This window comes from Calonectris borealis, chromosome W (assembly GCF_964195595.1).
Source record: "Calonectris borealis chromosome W, bCalBor7.hap1.2, whole genome shotgun sequence".
Lineage (NCBI taxonomy): Eukaryota > Metazoa > Chordata > Aves > Procellariiformes > Procellariidae > Calonectris > Calonectris borealis.
The window spans coordinates 54,594,115-54,613,368 of NC_134351.1; the positions used below are offsets into that span (position 1 = coordinate 54,594,115).

Below are 19,254 nucleotides of genomic sequence, written 5' to 3' on the forward strand. Positions count from 1 at the left end.
AATCAAATCCCCTTGAGGTACACACCGGACCTCCCCATCCTTTGGCATTACCAACCAAGTGCACCCAGGTCCTTGAGCAAAAGCAATCCCACAGATGGGTTTTCCCTTGCCCGAGGCAGGAGTAACCCAGACTGTCTTCCCCAGCATATTTCTTATGTGCACGACAGGGACTTTATCTCCATCTACAGTACGTAAGGGTTTTGACTGGGCAGGGCCAGCTCGATTGGCAGATCCCCTGGTGTTGACTAACCAGGTGGCTTTTGCTCAATGTGTATCCCAGTGCTTCAATGTCCCACCACCCATTGCTCTCAGTGTTGTCTTTAGCAGTCCGTCGTATCGTTCGATTTTCCCAGAGGCTGGTGCATGGTAGGGGATGTGATAGACCCACTCCATGCCATGCTCTTTGGCCCAGGACTCTATGAGGGTGTTTCGGAAATGAGTCCCGTTGTCTGACTCAATTCTTTCTGGGGTGCCATGTCGCCATAGGACTTGCTTTTCAAGGCCCAGGATGGTGTTCCTGGCGGTGGCATGGGGCACGGGATATGTTTCCAGCCATCCGGTGGTTGCTTCCACCATGGTGAGCACATAGCGCTTGCCGTGGCGGGTTTGTGGGAGTGTGATATAATCAATCTGCCAGGCCTCCCCATATTTGTATTTCAGCCATCGTCCTCCATACCAAAGAGGCCTTACTCGCTTGGCTTGCTTGATTGCAGTGCATGTTTCACATTCATGGATAACCTGTGCAATAGTGTCCATGGTCAAGTCCACCCCTCGATCACGAGCCCATCTATATGTTGCATCTCTTCCTTGATGGCCTGAGGTGTCATGGGCCCATGGAGCTATGAATAATTCACCCTTATGTTGCCAGTCCAGATCCACCTGAGCCACTTCAGTCTTAGCAGCCTGCTCCACCTGCTGGTTGTTTTGGTGTTCTTCAGTGGCCTGACTCTTGGGTACGTGAGCATCTACGTGACGTACTTTTACAGTCAGGTTCTCTACTCAGGCAGCAATATCTTGCCACAGTGCAGTGGCCCAGATGGGTTTACCTCTGCGCTGCCAGTTGTTCTGCTTCCACTGCTGCAACCACCCCCACAGGGCATTTGCCACCATCCATGAATCAGTATAGAGATAAAGCACTGGCCATTTTTCTCGTTCAGCAATGTCCTAGGCCAGCTGGATGGCTTTTACCTCTGCAAACTGGCTCGATTCACCTTCTCCTTCAGCAGTTTCTGCGACTTGCCGTATAGGACTCTGTGGTGTATGATTGCACAGACCCTCACATACATGCACAGAATCCTTTATTGTTACAATACTGGAACCTTTATCATAACAGGGCAGTCCCACTATCTCTCCATCCATTGCCTCACCCGTCACCCGATTTGTCTCCCTTATATACTAAGAAAAACAGTATCTCTTCCTTCTGGCAACGATCACATGTCTGCTCACAATTCCCTTCACCTGTTTCAGCTCTTGAATCAGCTGGTGCTCATTAGACAACCTCTTCTGCTTTATTCATTTCTTCCTTAGCTTCCACATCTGCCACCTCAGGGTGACTGCAAGCAGCATCCCTAGCTGAGAGCTTTTTCATTTTATTCTTTACAGTTTCCTTACAGAGGAGACAACTAAGACAGGAGTTCAGGTCTTATCTCAGGCGTATGTGCGCGTCTGCTAGTTCTCAGCGCACAGGCCGAAGTCCTAACTTATCTTGGCCGAAACTCCCGATTCCACAATTCTTCTCCACAGGACTCCATACAGCAGCTTTCCACCTCCGATGCTTTCCCACAAGGCGACAGGACCCATCAGTGAACAGGGCATATGGCTTCTCTTTTTCTTCTTCTTTTTCTGGTAGTTTGTTATACAGCGGAGCCTCTTCAGCACGTGTCACCTCCTCCTCTGGGGATATTCCAAAATCTTTGCCTTCTGGCCAGTTCGTGATCACTTCCAAGATTCCTGGGCGACTGGGGTTTCCTATTCAGGCCTGTTGTGTGATCAGTGTGACCCACTTACTCCACGTAGCATCGGTTGCATGATGTGTAGAGGGGACCCTCCCTTTGAACATCCAGCCCAGCACCGGCAGTCGGGGTGCCAGGAGGAGCTGTGCTTCAGTACCAACCACTTCCGAAGCAGCTCGAACCCCTTCATATGCTGCCAATATCTCCTTCTCAGTTGGAGTGTAGCAGGCCTCGGATCCTCTGTATCCCCGACTCCAGAACCCTAAGGGTCGACCTCGAGTCTCCCCTGGGGCTTTCTGCCAGAGGCTCCAGGTAGGGCCGTTCTCCCCGGCTGCGGTGTAGAGCACATTCCTTACATCTTGTCCTGCCCAGACTGGCCCAAGGGCTACTGCCTGAACTATCTCCCGTTTAATTTGTTCAAAGGCTTGTTGTTGCTCAGGGCCCCATTTGAAATCGTTCTTCTTCCGGGTCACGTGATAGAGAGGGTTTATGATCTGACTGTAATTTGGAATATGCATTCTCCAAAAGCCCACAACGCCTAAGAAAGCTTGTGTTTCCTTTTTGCTAGTTGGTGGGGACATGGCTGTTATTTTGTTGATCACATCCATTGGGATCTGATGACGTCCATCCTGCCATTTTATTCCTAAAAACTGGATCTCCTGTGCAGGTCCCTTGACCTTACTTTGATTTATGGCAAAGCCGGCCTTCAGAAGGATACGGACTATTCTCTCCCCTTTCTCGAAAACTACTTCTGCTGAGTTACCCCATACAATGATGTCATCAATGTATTGCAGGTGTTCCGGAGCCTCACCCTGTTCCAGTGTGGTGTGGATCAGCCCATGGCAAATGGTAGGGCTGTGTTTCCACCCCTGGGGCAGTCGGTTCCAGGTGTACTGGACGCCCCTCCAAGTGAAAGCAAACTGTGGCCTGCACTCTGCTGCCAAAGGGATGGAGAAGAAGGCATTAGCGATGTCACTTGTGGCGTACCACTTGGCTGCCTTTGACTCCAGTTCGTATTGAAGTTCCAGCATGTCCGGCACAGCAGCACTCAGTGGCGGCGTGACTTCGTTCAGGCCACGGTAGTCTACTGTTAGTCTCCACTCTCCATTGGACTTTCGCACTGGCCATATGGGACTGTGAAAGGGTGAGCGAGTCTTGCTGATCACTCCTTGGCTCTCCAGTCGACGAATCAGCTCATGGATGGGGATCAGGGAGTCTCGGTTGGTGCGATATTGCTACCGGTGCAGTGTTGTGGCAGCGATTGGTACCTGCTGTTCTTCAACCTTCAGCAACCCCACAACAGAAGGGTCCTCCGAGAGACCGGGCAAGGTGGACAGCTGTTTAATTTCCTCCGTCTCCAGGGCAGCTATACCAAAAGCCCACCGGTACCCTTTTGGGTCCTGGAAATACCCTCTCCTGAGGTAGTCTATGCCAAGGATGCACGGAGCCTCTGGGCCAGTCACAATGGGGTGCTTCTGCCACTCATGCCCGGTTAGGCTCACTTCGGCCTCCAATACAGTTAACTCTTGGGATCCCCCTGTCACTCCAGAAATACAAATGGCTTCTGTCCCTTTATAGCTTGATGGCATCAGGGTACACTGTGCACCGGTGTCTACGAGAGCCTTATACTCCTGTGGGTCTGATGTGCCAGGCCTTCGAAACCACCCAGTCCAGTAAACCCGGTTGTCCCTTTCCTCCACCTGGCTGGAGGCAGGGCCCCTCTAGTCCTGGTCATAGTATCCATCTCTCACTTCTCGCAAACGTGAGTCAAGAATTTCTTCATTACAGTTACAATCCAAAGTAAGATCAGCCCTTCTACTCTGTCTGGGGAACTGTTCACTGGAAACTGGACCGTCGTGAGACAGGTTTTTCCTGAAAACTGGAGCAGCATTTTTCCTGGGAGAACCCCCTTGTGTGATTGTTTTTCCTTGCAACTCACGTACATGTGCCTCTAGGGTCAAGGTAGGTTTTCCATCCCACTGCCTCATGTCCTCTTCGTGGTCACGCAGGTAAAACCAGAGGGTGCCCCGTGGTGTGTACTTTCTATATCCTCTTTCTTGAGCAGAAGAACGCTGACTCCTAATGGCTGAGATACTGGTCCGTACAGGTGGAGAATAGGACCTATCCTCTTTGAGTTGCTGGACCTCCCGGGACAGTTTCTCCACAGCTGAGACAAGGGAGGAGGAGACAGTTTCTTCGTATTCCCGGAGTCTGCTAACCACGTAATCCACCGTTGGTGCTTCTTCCTCTGCCCAGGACAGTACTGCCAACGAACTGGCATACGACGCTGGTGCGCTCCGTAGTAATTTCCGCCACATGGGTCGCGTGCACTGGAATTCATCTGGATCTTTGGGCGTTTGGTCATCATCCAGGTCACTATAAACCACCTCCAGCACGCCTAATTCCCTCAGGTACTGGATACCCCTCTCCATAGTGGTCCACTTGCCTGGGCGATATATAACATCTTCCTTGAAGGGATACCTTTCCTTCACGCCTGACAGCAGTCGCCTCCAGAGGCTGAGGACCTGTGTCCCTTTTCCAATCGCTTTGTCAATGCCCCCTTCCCTAGCAAGGGATCCCAGCTGTTTGGCTTCCTTCCCCTCTAATTCCAGGCTACTGGCCCCATTATCCCAGCATCAGAGCAGCCAGGTAACAATATGCTCGCCTGGACGTCAGCTGAAATCTTTCCACATATCTCGCAGCTCACTCAGGGATAGGGATCGGGTGGTTTCTGTCTCGTTTATGAGTTCTTCCTCTTCCTCCTCCCCTCCTCGTGATGACCCTGCTTTTCCATCATCCCTTTCTAAACGACTTGACTTCTGCTTCCAAGATTTCTTCTTCTGTACAGGGACTACGGATACTGGCAATGGTTGGTCCTCTGGTTCAGCTGTAGTACCCGTCGCGGGGGTTGGAGTAGCCGCAGTGCCTGTCGCGGCGGTTGGAGTAGCTGCAGTGCCTGTAATTTTGTCATCAGATCCGGAGACCTTCTCTCCCCCTTGAGGGTTCTGAATAGTGTCGAACAGGGCTCGGTAGGCATGGGCCAGGCCCCAGCACGTTGCAGTGATCTGGGTCTCTCTGGAATTGCCAGGGTGACAGCATACGTTTTCCAAGTATTTTACTAGTTTTTCAGGATTCTGCACTTGTTCAGGGGTGAAGCTCCAAAACACTGGAGGTGACCACTGTCCTAGGCACTTGCCCATGCTGTCCCACACACCCTGCCACTCATAACTATCCAGCCTTGGGGCAGATCTCTGGGTGGTATTCTTAAGTAGTTGTTTAACCTTAAACAAGGCCTGAGACACATTCAGGAGACATAGCAATAGGAACACGCTGGTTTGAACATCCCAAGGATATTCAAAATCCTCAAGAGCTGTTGTAATCAGCCTGGAGGAGAAGGGGAAGGTGAAGGAAGCTGTCTCCCCCCTAAATTGGCTCTCCGAGGAGAAGAGGTAAAAAGTGTAATTAATAATAGTTTCCAAAAGATAGCTCCCGAAGAACAGGAATGACGGCAGTGGTGAGTACAGTCTCCTGACCAATAATTTTATCATACCATAAGCCAGTGTCACACAGTATAGCAAAGCGATGACCTTAATCCATTTCCCAGAGATGACCAACCCCACATACAAACTGATAATCAGCAGTATAGACAGCCAGTAAGGTGCTACAGACCACAACTGCAAGAACAGATCCAAAAACTCTGAGAGCAAATAAACCAACATTGTGACCAGCGAGTACTAAACTGATGTAATGAATGCTTATAACAAATTTGTTTTAACCCGTTTGGGTCAGATGTGTCATTATCTCAACCCTTTGAGCCCCACGTTGGGCGCCAAAAAGGACTGTCGTGGTTTAACCTGGCAGGCAGCCAAATACCACGCAGCCGCTCGCTCACTCCCCCCACACCCAGTGGGACGGGAAGAGAATCGGAAGGGTAAGAGTGAGAAAAACTCGTGGGTTGAGATAAAGACAGTTTAATAGAACAGAAAAGGGAAAATAATAATGATAATGATAGAATATACAGAATGAGTGATGCACAATGCAATTGCTCACCACCCGCGCTGACCGATAACCAAGTAGCGATCGCTACTTCCTGGATCATGCCTACCATTCATATACTGAGCATGACGTCACATGGTATGGAATACCCCGTTGGCCAGCTGGGCTGGCTGTCCTGGCTGTGTTCCCTTCTCCCAGTCTTGGGGGCGTAGTAGCGTGGTAGCTTCCTGGAGGGTAGTTGTCCTTGACAAGATACTTAGCAACAACTGAAAACATCAGTGTGTTATCAACATTCTTCTCATACTAAATCCAAAACACAGCACTAGGAAGAAATTTAACTCTATCCCAGCCAAAACCAGGAAAAAATACCAGAAACAATTATCACTTATTTAACAAAGGAAGTCAACATACTTAACTTTTTACATACAGGAAATCCAGTTTTATTCTTGTTTTTATGACAGGTTGTCATAGAGCATTAAACCACTCAGTACACAAAAGACAGAGATAGAGGGCGGACTTTCAGCCATTTCCTCTTATTGCCTCCCTTCAAATCCAGAAAGAAAGGATAATCTTGTAGTTAAAATTATATATATGTACATATTGTATAAACTGGGGAGGACTGAGGAAAATGTCCAGTTTTGAGGCAGACGTCCTATATGAAGAACATTGAATTTCTCTGCCTCGATTCCTCATCTGTTAACTGTAGTACATAATTGTAGTCCTTTTCTTAGATCTCTTGCCTCTGTTTGAACTTTAAATTATTTGTGGTAATGATTATCTCTTGCTTTTTGTTTATACAATGTGCCATAATCAAATTCTGACTTGGCTGAGTCTTTTTCATTAAAATACAAACAATAAGTAATAATAGGCATGGGATCTCATTGCAAATTAAAAAAACCTTAGGGTAGGCTGAAATTTATTAGCCCCTGAGACAAAGATTGCCAGAATATACTGTGTTTTTGCTATATTTTCAGATATGGCGTGCATTTGTGTGTGACAGTAAAAAATGAGGGATGGCAGTCAGTAGTATAGCTCTGACAATGCTAATTTTATTTAATTTTCATTAATTTCTTTACACAGATATTGTTAGCTGGTTTAAAGCCAGTTTTGGGGTTTTCATCCCCAACTGCAAGAAACTAAGCATGCTGTATAATCAAGCATCAGTCAAGAAAAGGATACTGAGATAGTGAGTTCACAACAGAGGGAGCTGAAGAGTCTGTGAAATCTGACTAAATTATAATAACACAGGACTTAAGTTAGAACTAAATTGGTCGAATAGCACAAAATTTTAGGTATACTTTTTAGCACATTAAAGAACTGTTTTATCAGAACAGTTTGTTGGAGAGCCCACATTATTCTCAATTTAATATTAAATAGTTAACTGAAGTTAATTTAAGACAGGATAACTGAAGGTCTGGATGTTACTTAAGAGAACAATGACAGTTCCTTAGAAGCCAGTGTGCTACTGAATGGGAAGGTAAGGTAAACTGGGATGGTTAACCAGTACAGTTTGAAATCCTATTCGAACTAAACAAAAACGGATGGAAATTTGGAAAATTTTAGTGAAGAGCAAATAGAAAGGATCATAAAATTCAGCAAGCAATTTTTAAGGGGAAATTAAAAGACTGAAAATGCATTTTCAGGACTGTGGGCAAAAGTGCAAAACTAAACCAATTCTTAACGTTTATTAAAAACAGAAAGCCTGCAAAAGAACTGAGGGTTAAGAAAGCTAAATTGAGAAATATTCCATTGTTTAAAAATTAGGACTAATCCATATAATACTTAACTGTCATAGCGTACTAGAACAATGGAGGAAAGGGTCTGGACTGTTGTAGGTAGTTCAGTGAAGACCTCTGTAACTGTGGTCCAGAAAACTGATCAAGATAAAATTAAAACCAGAAGGGAAGATTAAATGGATTAATCTGAATTCCTGTCTATATCAGACCATAAAGTTTCACCCAAGATCTCTGTATCAAGTCAAAAAACTTTAGCTAGACTACATGTTTTGCCCCTATTGACTTGCGGAAACCGGACTCCACAATCTATGAGATTGTAAAGTAGGTATGTTTATTCAGCGCTGGGCAGCACGGGGGGTAGTCCCACCAAAATCATGCGCGCCTCAACGCGGCACTCACCATAAATATATACAGTAAAATATTACATATTCATAGAGTTTTGTAATACGCCTATACATATGCATGACCTGTCCCCGCTTTGTATTAAAATGAGTTCCAAGAAGTCATTTCCATAGACCCCTCCCATCTGCGCTTGCGCATTGCTTCCTAGTGGTGGTCGTCGGGGGTCGTGGGGATGAAGGCTGATAGTTCCTCTTCGTCACCGCTAGTAACCTTTTGTTCTTGCGCAGGCTCAGTTGTCCTCTTACTTTTGTCCGAACCGCAGGGTCGGTTTTAGCTGGTTTCTTAAGGCAAGTTCTTAGTTCTTATCAGGAGCTGTCCTTGTGAGGCGCCTCAGTTAATTTACACAACAAAGTATCAGACTAATCCTTTAACTACTATCAATCACTCTACTACCTTAACCCCTTCTCTCAGTCCCCCCTTTTCTAAAAAGTTAGTAAATTCTTTTACTTTATATTAATGCCTTTTATATTATCCCATTCTTCTCCAGGTTCTTTATAAGATTTTTGCCTGTTTCAATTTGTTGTCGGAGCTGATAGACATATATCAAGTGCCTTATTTGTTTTACCATTCGCCAATTTAAAACATATAGCACTATAGATAAAACAATACTAATACAGGACAAAATTAGGAGAACAATAATAGGGTGACACAAGTTATTAAGGATACCTGTAGCAGTGGGTGACCATCCGAAAAGTGTATCTCACCATTTATGTTCTCCATCCTTTTCTACTCTTTTTAGTACTTCTTTTAAGTATACTTGACTTCCGTGCATAACCACGGTACATAGATTTGCACCCTTTCGATCAGAATGTATCCCCATGGATCCAGTGTATCCGATATAAGCTTGAGACCAAGGTTGCCCAATATTATTCTGGCTAGAAGTGCTCCCCCATCCCTGAATTATAATTATGACTGTGAGAAAAATAATTTTCCTGGTTGGGCTTGTGCAACCTTCCATGGAGATTTATGTGTCTTTTTCACTCTGGTGTGATGGATCCAGGCGCTCTGCTCCTTGATTTTGATTGCTGTGAAGGAGGTGAGGAGTACCTGGAATGGTCCTTCCCACTGCGGCTCCAAAGCCTTTTCTGTAAGAGACTTTACATACGCATAGTCTCCAGGTTGTATATTATGTACAGGCCCATCCAAACCCCTACTTCGAGTCCCAACCACATATTTCTCAACTTTCCTGAGTTGTTTCCCCAATGCAACCATGTAGGAGGTCATGATTTCATCCCCGGCTTGTGTGGTCATCCCTTTCTGTACTCTGTAGGGTCGTCCATACAAGATTTCAAAAGGGCTCAGTCCTTCTTTTGCTCTTGGCCTAGTTCGTATGCGCAAAAGAGCCAAAGGAAGAGACTGAGGCCAGGCCAAGTTAGTTTCCTGTCCCAATTTCACAATTTGCTGTTTGATTAAGTGGTTCATTTTCTCTACCTGGCCACTCGACTGAGGGCGATGGGGGGTGGGGGGAGTGAGCAAGCGGCTGTGTGGTGTTTGGATGCCTGCTGAGTTAAACCACAACAGGTGTAAAGTTACACGGTACAGTGATTTTGTTCTTTTCATGAACAAAGACTTCAAGCAAATGTCTTTGAAACAAATACAATCTTGAAATTCATGAGCCTGTTGTGAAAGGACATCTCTCTGAACTTCCTATGAAACCACCACAGGAAAGACCTATTGCTTAGAGGCCTATGAAGGTCTGACAGACAGATTATTGTTAAATCTAGAAGAAAAGTTAAACCAAGAAACGAACTTGCTGAGCAGAAAATGTTTCTCTAAGAGAATATAGTCACTTTTTGGACCTTTCTAAAATTACCTCTTAAACTCTAATTACTTTCACTGACTCCAGTGAAAATATAACAACTTTGACCTAGGATTGGTTGCTCTCTATTGTCAGCTTAGATACCCCAGTAATGGACCCCAGTAATGAAGTGACTTGTAACTCATAAATAAAATTATTTTAGAGTAAGAAGTTCCTTTTCCAATAGAACTTAATTTGGAATGAAATTGACTTAGATCACATTGAGTGAGATTTAGCTGGCACAGATGTAAGGACTATGGGTGGCAGTAATTGAATTCTTTTCCCTCAAATGCTAGGAAGGTTTTAACTTTTCAAGTTGCTCCATTTCTTAGGAAGAACTTTATCTTAAGGTGGATTTTTTTCCCCCTTCTTTTGTTAGTAACCATGCAGTACAAAAAGTCCATCCTTATATATTTACATTTATATGGTGTATGCATTTACTTTACCTCTCTCCTACTGTGTCAGGTAGCAAGACAATAATTACAGGGGTTTTATTTTTCTTTCTGCTGGCTAAAATAAATTTATTTTTGTCTGTGGTATAGATTTTATTTTGCCATCTCTGTGATCCCTAACATTTTTTTGTAAGACATTTAAGTAATGTCCCACCCTTAATGCTTCCTTTTCTGATGCTAAGGGGAGAGGAAGGCTTCCTCGGCCTCTAGAGAAGCTATATCCTGCTTGGTCTAGCTTTTTTTGCAAGTACAGACTCCTGATTTATAATAAGATAATTCTCATTGCTATTACTACACCAAATGGACAGTTATTTCTTTAAATACATAATAGATGCATAAGATTGTAGTTGTTTAAAACATAATTACAAGGTGAATTCTCAGTGAAGCTTGGTTTACTTTTTTTTAAAGCCTTTCTTGACATATGAGTGTGTTCATTTCAGTTTGATTATAGCATGCCATTGGTATTATATGTCACTGCCTCATAGTATTGTAATGGATTTAACTTCAAAACAACCCTGTAAAAAGAGACAATATTAGTTTTAAATGTTTGGATTTTCTGTTTCAATAATGTTATTTAAAGTCTTGACTGCAGTAGTTAGGTTAAATTTGACTCAATTTTCTCAGGACTGAATCTGAAAGAGTGATTTAGTGCTACATAATGTCTTGTTTATGCTTTATAAAGCAGTTAAAATACTATAGAAGAGGTGAGTCTGCCCTTGAGATAGAGCTAGAAGTATGAGGCTAGCATGAAAATCATTTTAAATAAGGGTTAAAATATTTTCTGAGCTTTGATGAAATCACTGTGCAATCTTTTCTATCATCTGAAGTAAAAAAGTGCACTGAGAAATTTGGAAATCCAAAACTGCCAGCTCTGGAGTACAAAATATACAATGGGAATGAAATATTACTATCTTTAGGCTTGATGTGGGAGGCATTCTTTGAATATTTCAATTTTAATTTCAAAGATGTTGAATACCTTAAAGATAAAGAGAGTTCTGTGCCCAGCACTTATAAGATCTCCAGTTAAAGAGAAAGTTGCTCTTTATAAGGGTATTAAGTGATAGTGTCAGTAAAACAGGCCAAATACTGAAAAATCTTATTGAATTCAAATGGATTTTGTTGTAATTCTGTGTTGGGGTTTTTTGTTTGTTTGTTTTGTGGGGGAGGGTTGCATACTGGAACAACTTTCTCAATAAAAAATGACAGGGCATGTAAAACAAATGATAATATGAGAGTGTGAGAATAATTACTGCTTCATTACTACATTATTAGGAAGTCCTCTCTTTACAGAAAAAAAAAAGTATTTTCACAATAAAGTTTTCTCACTGTCTTTGGTTCTCATCTTTGAAATACTTACAATTTCTCTGTATTTACAGCCCCAGACTTTGCTTGAGCTTACTTTTAGAACTCTAACAGGCAAATAAGTGTAAAAGATTTTGGAAGAGGTGGTACATGTAAAATATGAACTCATTCTGACCCATTTCCATATGTATGCTGCTACCATTTGCTGATGGAGTGTCCTTCAGTCTTTTCTTCACATGTCCATATCTATAGAGAAAATGCACATAACTTTCCCAATCTTGATTTTTAAAAAAAGTTCATTATGCTATTAGAAAAGCCCCAAATAAATAAGTGGGTCCTTTTACCCTCACAAATTTGAGTAGTTTTATCTCATTTTCTTTTAAACTTCTTGTTCCATTAACCAAGTTCTCTGGACTCAGTAGTCCTGTTGCCCTTTGTAGGGGGTTCCAACTGGGGGCTTCCTAGTCTTCTTTGTCTCCACTGTACTGTGTTCCTTGCTTTCTGTGAAGCTTTACTTGGCGATCTTTTCTTTGCCAGCAACCACTTAAATTCTAAGAAAATTCATAACATCTCAGAACTATTCCAGTTTCCTAAATATTACATTGCTCACAAGGCAGCCTTTCTCAGAAGAGAAAGAGCTACTCTTGCATGAACTTGGGTTACCAGGCTCAGAGCAGTCCCAGCGAGCTGCACCTAACCTACCTAATTAACCTTTCCTGTAGGAAAGGAGAGGGATGCCCTCTAGAGAACACAGTAGCTTTAAAATGCCTATGTTATTTAATTGCCTTTCTTATCTTGGGATGATCTTTAGTCCCTTTTGCTGACTTTGCAACATACTATTAGGAAAAAAACCCTCTAAGACATGGACTGTTTTAATACTTTAATGTTTTAATGGATTTTTAATTGGCCTTTGAATGAAAAAAAATGATAGTTAAGTAGCAGTGTAATGATTTTTGGGTTTGTGTCAGGTTTGGGTGTTGTTTTCCATAGATACAACTGATAAAGAAAAATAGTGGCAATATGTAGTGTTCTGTGTATTTACAGTTCACATTGGTATTAAGATAATATACTGGTATCAGAATCCGCAGATGTAATTACTATTATATAAGAAGTTATAAACTGTTAGTTGTGTGTCAGATGATTAATGACAAACTTTCTGAAGAGTATAAAAAACATGGCGAACTAAGTATTGTCATGCACAAAAAGTTTGAGTATATAATATTTTGAGTGTTGCAAACATAAAAAAGGCAGTCAATTTTTTTTTTGGGGGGGGGAAATCATTTATACTTTTAGGTTAATTTAGCATTAATTCATGGTAGAGATATGCTGCTTTTCCCTGGAATTAACAACTGCTGAAATTTAATAGTTCACTAACATTTAATTTGTGGAGAGTAAGAGAAATAAAAGGCTCTATACACATATGTACTTTTCTTTTGCCTGGAGCCTGGAGTGATTTATTGATTCTTTCTGTCTACGTTGCAGTGTCTGAAGACATTCTTGTCTGAAAGGCTCTAGCTTAGGTAGGGTCATTGCAAACAAAATCTAGTTAAAACTGGCTAGTAGTTCTGGCCTGAGTCTAGCTTGTCTTTCTATTCTCTTCAGTATAAATTTGCTTTATTGTTCAAAACACTGTTTATGTATGTTATAGCCAAAGGCTGCTGGCTTTGGCTTGGAATAACAACTGTATTTTTTGAATGGGTAAACAAATTGAAAAGGAAGATTGTATTTATTTTGCCTTTTGAGTATTTCACATGAGCATCAATAACACAATGTTTCTCTGGAATGAGTAGCAAGGGAATTTAATCAATACATATTAAATGACACATTTTCATTGTTTTAAATATGGTATGGAGACTTGCTGTGATTTCTCTTTTAAAAATAAGGTTCTGTAATTAAATCTTTAGATTCAATGGGCACTGTGTTATGTTGGCATATTGCCATGTCTTAATTTCCTTCGAAGAATAAAAGCCAACTGTCTCAGCTACTTGTGAAATGTTAAGAACCCGGTATGAGAGACAGTCTGAAATGTCTTAGTGTGATGGCGTTATTTTATAATATAAGTACAATAAACTAATGCATGTATTGTAACACCATGAAAATTATGTGTAAAATTAAAATGATGTAAGTTAAGCTCTTAATTATTTTGTTTTCTTGATTTTAGATCTTGTTTTAAATTAAAACTAACTAAATGGCATTTAAAATAATTCTGAGTCAGCTTTTAAATACAGAAGAAGTAATAAAATATAAATACTAGGAGAAGTTATGACAAGCAGTTGGTTACTCTATTAATTTTCTCTTTTTTTTTCTTATGAGGACCATGTGGTGTTTTGTGTATGGCACAGACAATGTACCAGTAGGGGCACTTCTCTTCCCCATTCTTTTTCTCCAGTAAGAGTTAAACTCAAAAATGTGATTAATTTTTTTAGTAACATATTAAATCTCAAAACTAAATCAGAAGAGATAAAAGGTAGTAGTGGATCAGGGAATGGGGAGGAACTTAAACAAAGGCAGCAAAGAAACAAGCAATTTATCAGAGAGAGAAAAGAAAAAGAAGTGAGAACAGAAAGAATAGACAAAAGCACAAAAAATGGATTTTGCAGGTTTTGTCTTGAAAATTTTTTTGGGGGGAAATTGGTTACATTTTTGCAGAATCACACCTTAAATTACTCTACAGACTAATAATGAAATAAAGTAACAACAATCCAAAATATGTTATAAAGATTAACTACATGGAAAACTTGATGATTTTGAGTTAATTCTTAATATAATTTCTTTAACATAGATCAACATAAAAATATTAACATTCTCTTCACTGAAAAAGTTACTGCAATTTTAAAGCTGAATAATACTGAATGTTAATAATATTGCACAACTAATTTGTTTCCTCAGGGTCAGTCACTGAACCTCCATAAATTTGACAGTTGGTATTTTATTTATTTTTCAGATTTTTATTTTTTCCCAGATTGGGAAATCCCTCAGTCTAAAGAATATCCAAAATCTACAAAATAAACCAAATTTTTTTCATTAAACAGAGCTAAATTCAAAGCAATAAAATAAATGCTTAGTCTTAAGTACTTACTCGTAAGTAAGTACATAGAAAAAAACTCCTTACAAGGAGTTGTTTTATAGCTTGGAATATTCTCCCAGAGGAAGTGATGAAAGCATCACTACTTTCAAGTCATTTCAAAGCAGAAGGGACAAAACACTTGGGTATATATTATAAGACAGTGTAATAGTGTTGCATTAGAGTAGCTAACCTAGTATTTCTTTTCTATCCAGAAACTGTATGTAGCTTTAACCATACAGCATACTTATTGTTCTTTATATTTATGTGCTTCTCCTTTATTCAGGAAGTGTCTAATGGCGTTTGGGGGAAGGAAAGGTCATTAGCTTCCTTCCTGAGTAATGTAATTTTTATTTCCTGTTGTAACAGTGGCCTCAGCCAAAACCAACAATGTAAAAAGGGGGTGGGGGGAAGGGTTGCCTGTGCAAAACATTTGCTTGTCTGAGGTGAAATACTGGTTACAAGAAAATGTTGAGACAAATGAGCAGTTTTAAAAAATACTTTGCAACATGAGAATTGCAGGAGACATTGAACTTTATGTCCTACATTGCAGAAGGCAGCCAGTCAACCAAGATAAACCTTGTTCCAATCTTCAGGTATAGTTCCTTAGCTTTTGGCAGATAAGGGGAGCACTGCTGTCGATTCCTTATTAATGGATTTGAGCAGCATCCCTTGAAACCAATGGGGATTCTGCAACAGCTAAAGAAAAGTACCCCAAGTTTGGAATGCTGAATATACTCAGAGTCTTCCTATTGGCACACATCTTTTTCTTAGTGTGCTAAGGCATGAGTTAAATTTGAAAATGTGAAACAGCCTACTCTCGTGTCTTGTAATTTTGTATTAGCATTATAGCCTGTAAGAACCATGTTCTACTTTTTACTTTAAAACCCTTTTTTTTCCTGAAAATAACTTATATACTTAGTATTAGATTGCTTAACAAATATTGCAGGAAATGGACAGCAGTATTGTTGAGAATGAAAATGAAAATGTCGTGGTTTAACCCCAGCCGGCAACTAAGCACCACACAGCTGCTCATTCACTCCCCCCACAATGGGATGGGGGAGAGAATCGGAAGGGTAAAAGTGAGAAAACTCGTGGGTTGAGATAAAGACAGTTTAATAGGGAAAGCAAAAGCCACGCACGCAAGCAAAGCAAAGCAAGGAATTCATTCACTACTTCCCATCGGCAGGCAGGTGTTCAGCCATCGCCAGGAAAGCAGGGCTCCATCTGTCGTGGATGGAGTGAGAGAGAGATGCACTTCACTCGTAAGAGAGAAGCAGCAATATGTTTATTGATGTAAGACCGTGAGTTAACAGGATTCGATGGCAAGGTACACTTGATTATTTACTGCATAGAGGACAGGGTCAGACAAAACTGTCAGGGAGACCCTCCCATTGAGTCATGAGGTTCAGAAAGGACCCCCTTGCTTTCTAACTCCTTCTCAGAGAGGAGTCTAGCTGTGGCTGGATCCAATCCTAGTCCCAGACTTGGTCAACCCTGAGAGGCGTCCCTACTCAAGGGGAGATCCTGGTGTGCAGCCGGCTGCCGTGCCGGAGAGTTCAAAGGGCTCTTGGGCTGCCCACTATTTATGGAGGTAAGATGATTGACTCATAGTCATATTTACATACCGACTGCAGACATTAGTTTCTTCCAAATTTGGCTTGAGTTGGACATTGACCAGCACTGTGGTTAGGTGAATGCATCACCTATTGTGTTGTTATCTGCATCCATCAGATGCATTCATCACAGTTGCCACAGGTGGTTATCACTTGAGCAGGGTTATGGGAAAAAGTCAGGTCGGGGGCAGGGGGAGCACACCGTCACACCATCACGCATAGCGGTTACTTGGGAAGACAAAACGCCATCACTCCGAACGTCCCCCCTTCCTTCTTCTTCCCCCAGCTTTATATGCTGAGCATGACATCATATGGTATGGAATATCCCTTTGGTTGGTTGGGGTCAGCTGTTCCAGCTGTGCCCCCTCCCAGCTTCTTGTGCACCCCCAGCCTACTTGATGGTGGGGTGGGGTGAGAAGCAGAAAAGGCCTTGGCTCTGTGTAAGCACTGCTCGGCAATCATGAAAACATCCCTGTATTATCAACACTGCTTTCATCACAAATCCAAAACATAGCCCCATACTAGCTACTATGGAGAAAACTCTATCCCAGCCAAAACCAGCACAGAAAAGAAAATGAAAAGTTTTTTAAAAATTGTTACACTGAGTCAGGTAATAAAATGCGAACTTTTTGTTTTTTAATACCTTTTCAATTGCACATATAATAATTGTCATGCACATAACCATCATACACTTTTCTGTGCATAAAGGAGGATTTTAATATATAATTGAAAGTCTATTGTGCTGAGTCTGGCTGGGATGGAGTTAACTTTCTTCATAGCAGCTGGTATGGTGCTGTGCTTTGGATTTGTGGCTAAACCAGTGTTGATAACACACCGATGTTTTGGCTATTGCTGAACACTGCTTGCACAGCATCAAGGCTTTTATTTCTCACTCTGCCCCCCTAAGCGAGTAGCACAAGTGTTTGGGAGGTGACACAGCCAGGACCAGAATTGGCCAAGGGATATTCCATACCATATAAAGTCATGCTCAGCAATAAAACTGGCGTAGAGGAAGAAGGAGGTGGGAGTTTTGGCTTCCAAGGTGGCTGTTGCTCAGAAACTGAGGTCTGCTTGTGGGAGATGATGAGCGATCTACTTTCTGTTGCTTTTCTGTTATGTTTTTTTTTCCCCTCTTTCCTTCTTCTATTAAATTGTCTTTGTCTCCACCCACAAGTTTTCTCACTTTTGCTCTTTCTATTCTCTCCCCTGTCCTGCTAGCTGGGGGGTGTGTGTGTAAGTGAGTGAGTGGCTATGTGGGTGCTTAGCTGCTGGCCAGGGTCAACCCACCACAGCTGTATAAGTTCATGTTACCTCAAACAGCCTGAGAAGTTAAACATTTTGTCCATGTGTCCTGGTTTCGGCTGGGATAGAGTTAAATTTCTTCCTAGTGCTGTGTTTTGGATTTAGTATGAGAAGAATGTTGATAACACACTGATGTTTTCAGTTGTTGCTAAGTACCCTATGGTCTAGGACATTCAGCTTCCCATGCTCTGGAAGAGGCTGGGAGGGAGCATCATCGGGACAGCTAGCCCAGCTGGCCAACCGGGTATTCCATACCATATGATGTCATGCTCAGTATATAAATAGGAGGTGTGGTCCAGGAAGTAGCGATCACTGTTTTGGGCATTGCTCAGCAAGTGGTGAGCAATTGTATTGTGCATCACTCATTTCGTATATTCTATCATCATTATTGTTATCATTATTATTATTATTTTCCCTTCCTTTTCTGTTCTATTAAACTGTCTTTATCTCAATCCACGAATTTTACTTTTTTTTTTTCCCCCGATTCTCTCCCCCATCCCACTGCGATGGGGGGGAGTGAGCGAGCAGCTGTGTGGTGTTTGGCTGCCTGCCGGGTTAAACCACAACACCATGCTTCATATTGTATATATTTAAAAACAGATTTTCTTCTCCTTTTCACACAATTGCTACTATATTTTGAACTGCTTTTCACTCTGGAAATTTCAAGTTGGTTCATTCAGTCTAACTATAACTATGCATTCACTAACTTGAAATATTTGTCCTAAATGAATATGGCGTGAATCTTGCTATGTTGCATGAATTTGGCACTAGTATACAATATGCTACATACACTTATAAGTCTATACTAGACTAACACCAAGCTAAGGCCACTAAAAGAAAAAATAAACTTTTGGTTATCCTTCTGCTATACAAACTCTGAATCTTTTTGCTTGAGTTTAAAGGCTGGAATGGTAGCATTTACATTAGGCTGCAGATTAAATATATTTGAGTAGGAATTATATTTTCCTGAATCTTGAAACTTCATTATTTAGTATCTCTTGAAATTGCTTATTACCAAGTTATTAAAAATTTACTATATTGTTTATTTTATTAGTCTAGCTCATCTGTTTTTGGTGCGTCCATTAATAATTATGATATTGTAGTCATTTGTATCCCAATGCTGATATGAAGGGATAATAGTACAATGGAAGTAAAAAAATGAGTAATAAACCAGTATTTGCTGCTTAAAAACTGTGTGAAGCATTTTCTTTCTATTCTGTACAATATAGACAGCTTTGAAAATGAAGACATTCTTGTTATTGTGAGGTTTCTTTTGAAGAAGTAGTAAATTGAGTGGTTAGAAAGTAAGGAGAACTACCTTCCTTGCATATAATCTTCATTAGTCAAATCATAATTAGAACAGTAATCACAGAAATGTTCAATATAGCTAACAGACACCAAGGAATGAGACCCTGTTTTCTAAAACAAATTCTGAAAAGTCACTAGCCATTTACTGTATGCACAACTGTTTACAATTTGAGTTCCCTAACTAATTTAATGAAGCTAACATACATTGATACATTGCATCATTGGGGAATGTTATTCAGAAGGAAAATTAAACACAGTAGCTCTTCATTTTACATGAACTAAGGGGAATGAAGGACTTTAGGCAGGCAGGTTAGGATGTTTAAGCT

The 19,254-nt window shown here is 41.4% G+C and overlaps 1 protein-coding gene and 1 long non-coding RNA gene across 3 annotated transcripts in view; one reads left to right on the plus strand and one right to left on the minus strand.

Annotated features, from left to right (window-relative positions):
• Positions 1–19,254, plus strand: part of LOC142074857 (single-stranded DNA-binding protein 2-like) — a 271,522-nt gene that overhangs the window by 131,473 nt on the left and 120,795 nt on the right. The gene's annotated exons all lie outside the window — the stretch shown is intronic.
• The window catches only part of LOC142074860 (uncharacterized), a 602,395-nt gene continuing 588,908 nt past the window's right edge, over positions 5,768–19,254 (minus strand). Inside the window, exon 3 of the long non-coding RNA XR_012670731.1 lies at positions 5,768–5,806. This is a non-coding gene — a long non-coding RNA (uncharacterized LOC142074860). The remainder of the gene's footprint in view (positions 5,807–19,254) is intronic.